The sequence below is a fragment of the Rhinolophus sinicus genome, chromosome 15 (genome assembly GCF_057876585.1).
Source record: "Rhinolophus sinicus isolate RSI-liver-muscle chromosome 15, RSI-T2T, whole genome shotgun sequence".
NCBI classification, from domain to species: domain Eukaryota; kingdom Metazoa; phylum Chordata; class Mammalia; order Chiroptera; family Rhinolophidae; genus Rhinolophus; species Rhinolophus sinicus.
Genome location: NC_142515.1, coordinates 51073719 through 51078636, shown reverse-complemented (window position 1 = coordinate 51078636; position 4918 = coordinate 51073719). Strand labels below are relative to the sequence as shown.

Sequence of the window (4918 nt, the reverse complement as noted above, 5' to 3'; positions counted from 1 at the left end):
TAGGTCCAGGATGGGTCCTAGGAATCTTATTCCTAAGATGCATCCCAGAGGATTCTTACCACCAAAAAAGTTTGGGGAAAATGTCAGCCATTGCATAGCTAGGGAGTGTTGGTTTATTTTTTCACCTGGGAATTCCCAATGAAATTACAAACTTTCTATTTACTGGGGATTCTACTCCAACCCCAACTTTGGTATGGAGGCTAGAGGAGAACATAGAGGTGGGAAAGTTCCAGAGTTGGAAGATCAACTTTTGGGCAGAGTTTCCCAGATAGGAATGAATCAAGGAGGGATGTACACCTGAGAGCTTTGGTGCCAACCCAGCCACCCCGAGGCGACTTTTCTAAAGAATATGTTTCCAAACATTAATTGCTTCAGCAATTAACTTTTGTACATGTTCTTTTTTAGGTCCTAGTGATAACTGCATTTTTTAAATGCCAAATGGATGGCTAATGGAGGGACTTTTCCATGGAGAAACTAAAAGAGCTTGGAGAATCAGATAATCCTCAAATTTATGACAGTGAATGAGAAATTGGCTCCCCAAGACCTCAGGAAAATTGGGAGAAACTGAGTAGAGGTGAGAACAAAGAAGAATTGAGAATACCTGTACTTACTAGTACCTTTCTATTTCTTCAGAGTTCCTGTGCTGGCCCCCTTCCAAGCTTCAAGAAATCCTTCTCAAGCTTGTAATTTGTTCCCCCTAGGATCTTCCACTTTCACCTGAATAGAAGTGGGTTCCCAGCACATTGTCCCTTTGCAGAGAGGGTGGGAACTACCTCCAACAATAGTGGATCTAGCAGCTTGTGGGATGACCACAACATGGGCATTTTTAGTCAAGAAGAAAGCAACAGTGACATTCTCCCCATGCAGACCCTCTGCACCATAGCATGATGTCCTAAGATTTATTTAGTCTGCATCATGGCAGTCAGCCTCTTTCATTTGTAAAGAACATTCTACCCCAAGTTCTAAAAATAAAAGAATTGAGCTCAACTCAAACTGTTAATTTTATTCAATCAACTAAAAATTACTTTCAGGTACCTAAGGTATGCCTAGCACTATGCTAGGCCCTGAGGGCAGACGGAAGAACAGACATGATCCCTGCCTTGAAGAAGTTTAAAATCTGATAAGGAAGACAAAAAGAATATACATGCAACAATTGAAAAGCCATTAAGCAGGATGGCAACTATAAAAATAAAAAAATAAATTAAAAAACTGAAAATAACAAGTGCTGGCAAGGATGTGGAGAAATTAGAATCCTTGTGCACTGTTGGTGAGAATGTAAAATGGTGCAAACCACTATGGAAAACAGTATGTCAGTTCCTAAAAAAAAAAAAAAATTAAACATAGAACTATCAAATGATTCAGCAATCCTACTTCTAGGTATCTATCCAAAAGAAAGCAGGGTCTTGAAGAGATATTTGCAGACTTGAGTTATAGCAGCACTATTCACAATAGCCAAGAGGTGGAAGCAACCCGTGTCCATTGACAGATGAATGGGTAAGTAAAATATAGTCTTTACATACAATGGAATGTTATTCAGTCATAAAAAAGAAGGAAATCTTGTCACATGCTACAACATGTGTGAACCTTGTGGACGTTATGCTACGTGAAATAAGCCAGTCACAAAAGGGCAAATACTATATGATTCCACATATATCTTTAGATTCAGAGGTATCCAAAGTGCAGAAGTCGCCCCTTATCCACAATTTTGCTTTCTGCAGTTTCAGTTACATGGGGTCAACCATGGTCCAAACATAGTAAATGGAAAATTCCTGAAATAAGTAGTTCATAAGATTTAAATTGTGCGCCATTCTGAGTGGAGTGATGAAATCTCACGCAATCCCACTCCAACCCACCTGGGTTGGGAGACTTTGTCCACAGTCTCCATGCTATGTATGCTACCCACCCATCAATCACTTAGTAGTTGTCTTGGTTATCAGATTGATTGTCAAGTTATCACAGTGCTTGTGTTCAAATAACCCTTATTGTCAGGTCAGTAGCCGCCTAACCCTACATCACAATGCCTGTCATTCACTTCACTTCATCTCATCACATGGGCAATTGTATAATCTCACATCACCACAAGAAGAAGAAGGGTGAGTAAAGTATGATAAAATATCTTGGGTTTGGGCTGGAGGAAATGGGGGAATGATAAACCCCCAGGGCTGGGTGCATTAGTGGGTGTGAGAATTAAAATGAGAGGACACCAGAGGGGAAGAGACAATGCAAGGGAAGAGATGAGGATTTCTACAGTCATCTTTGTTCCTATTCTTTAGGAGCTTTCGTTTTCCCAGAATTTCAGGGTCCTATGTTTTGCTTTAGAAAAAGCCTTAGAAAGTTTCGTTAAAGGCTGTACCATAAAATCCATATCTGAAAGCCAATAGTCCATGGATTAGAGTGGGAAGGCTGAGGGTAGAAAACCCCACTGCCCAATCCCACTGGCACCTATCAACTACAAAGGCTGTATCTCTGAGAGTGGGCTGAGAGCTTTTTCTTGAAGAAGAGGCGACTGCCTGTGGTGAGGGCTGTGGTTTCAGAGTCAGAGACTAGAGCTCCATTCCCAGTTTGTTTGCTGACTCCATCTGTGACCCTGGGTGAGTCACTTCCCTCCATAGGCCCCTGTTTTCTCTTTTGTGGAATGCAGGGGGACTTATTTCCACCTGCTTTTGCAGAAGACAGAGTGGCTAAAGAAAAAGAAATTTAGAACGGGCATGTTTTAATCTTCACTGCCTTATTAATACTCAGTTTGTAGACAGAAAAATTTAGCATGAAAAAGACGAGATGACCTGCTTCAAGTTACAGAACTAGTCAGCACTTCAGCTGGGATTTGACACGCTGACTCCAGAGCCCACCAAAAGTAAAAAAAGGAAAAAAAAAAGAAAGAAATTTATATCCGGCAACTTTCCTCAAAGGAGTGAGGCTTGGGCTGAAGCAAATATATCTTCATATATATGAGGATATATCAGGACCAATGGGCCAGGTTTGACTCGCCTTGCTCTTGACATCAGAAGTCCACGAAGAGGACGTACGTATTAAACAAGATAAACAAATGTTGCTCCAGAGAGCCTCGGTTCTGGGAATATGAACAAGGAATCCTGACCAAAATTCCAGGTTTCCAAGTTCTCCCGAAAGAGTCATGGGACTCATGCAAGAGGTGAATCACTACACCCAGGATCTGTCTTAAAGAACTAAACCACCGAATATGAGCCTCAGCAAAGGAATGGGCTAGCGGGAGGCTTGATTCAAATAGCTTAGGGGTTGTAGCTAGACTTTAAGGTGTTCCCCTGGGTCTTGATTAGACCAAGAAACAATTTTGCCCAAGGCTCTGGATGCTGTTCTAGTTCTGAGGTCAGTGGCAGGTCAAAGCCATAAAGTGGGTCCCCATGGAGTCCTCACAATTGTTTCTGGTACTGAAGACTACATGGAAAAAAGAACTCAGAAGATTGTGGACCTACAGAAATTGAATTTATATTCTTCCCAGAGTCTGTATTATTTTGTAATCCAATTCTCCATAAGCAAAAGACAGAGAGATGGGCAGCAGCTCTTCAGAGCCTGGAAGAAAGACCAGTGGGTACAGGAGAAAGAAGCAAGTTGGCTGCTCACCAGCAATAGTGGTTTCTCTGCCCCAGGGAAATGTTGCTCCTCAGAGCCAGAGGAGGTTCGTGGGGTGCTCAGAGGGGGGAGTAGACCCTGGAACGCTTGGACTTGTGGAACTCTGTTTTCAAGAGGGATCTCACATACTACTTCACAGCCATTGGGATGGCTGCTATCAAAAATGTGGAAAATAACAAGTGTTGGTGAGGATGTGGAGAAATGGGAACCTTTGTGCATTGCTGGTAGGAAGGTGAAATGGTGCAGCCATTGCAGAAGACAGTTTGACAGTTTGTCAAAAAGTTAAACATAGAATTACCATATGATAAATCAATTCTACTCCTAGATATATATCCCAAACAATTGAAAGCAGGGACTCAAACAGATACTTGAACACCCATGTTCATATCAGCATTATTTGCAATAGCCAAAAGGTAAAACTACCCACTGTCCGTCAACATTTGAATAGATAAAACAAAATATGGCATATGCATACAATGGAATATTATTTAGCCTTAAAAAAGAATGATATTCTGATACGTACTCCAACATACATGGACCTTGAAAACATTATGTTTAGTGAAATAAACCAGACACAAAAGGCCACATACTATATGGTTCCACTTATATGAGGTCCCTAAAATAGGCAAATTTATATAGACAGAAAGTAGAATAGAGGTTACTGGGAGTTGAGGATGGGGAGTTATTGTTTAATGGGTACAGAGTTTCTGTTTGGCATGATGAAAAAGTTCTGGAAATGAATAGTGGTGATGGTTGTATAACAATGTGATTGTACTTAATGCCACTGAACTATACACTTAAAATGTATTAAAAAGTACATTTTATGTTTTGCATATTTCACCACAATAACAACGAATTAAAAAATTTTTTAAATGGTTAAAATGATAAATGTTATGTATATTTTACCAAAAAATTCTTTTCTTTTTTTTTTTTCTGCTGTGACTCCAAATAGGATCCAAAGAGGAGTTTTACAATCTCTTCTCTGGATTTCATGGAGACTTACCTACTTTACCCTTCTGTGCCAAAAAATTATTTTCAAAAGTGGGGAAAGAAATCCCATGTCAAAGGGATCTCACTGAGAATGAGACTCAGAAACACAAGACATGAGAAGGTGACAGCAAAGATATTCGGAATCATGAGCTGAGATGGAGATGGGAACTGGGATGGAGGCAAAGAAACCTGTCCAGGAAGGACTTTAAATTGTGAGAGTCAGAGATGAAACACAGTGAAGTTGAGACCAAAATGGAGCCCTATTAGAGGGTAGGGCTAAGTATGGAGAAAGAAATGAGGATTGTCAGGTCTGATGTTA

At 40.5% G+C, this 4918-nt stretch overlaps 1 non-coding gene across 1 annotated transcript; it reads right to left on the bottom strand.

The window, feature by feature from the left end:
* Positions 1–4543: 4543 nt before the first annotated feature.
* On the bottom strand, positions 4544–4662 carry LOC141572973 (small nucleolar RNA SNORA26). The gene has a single exon (XR_012498562.2). It is a non-coding gene; the product is annotated as a small nucleolar RNA SNORA26 (small nucleolar RNA).
* Positions 4663–4918: the final 256 nt, after the last annotated feature.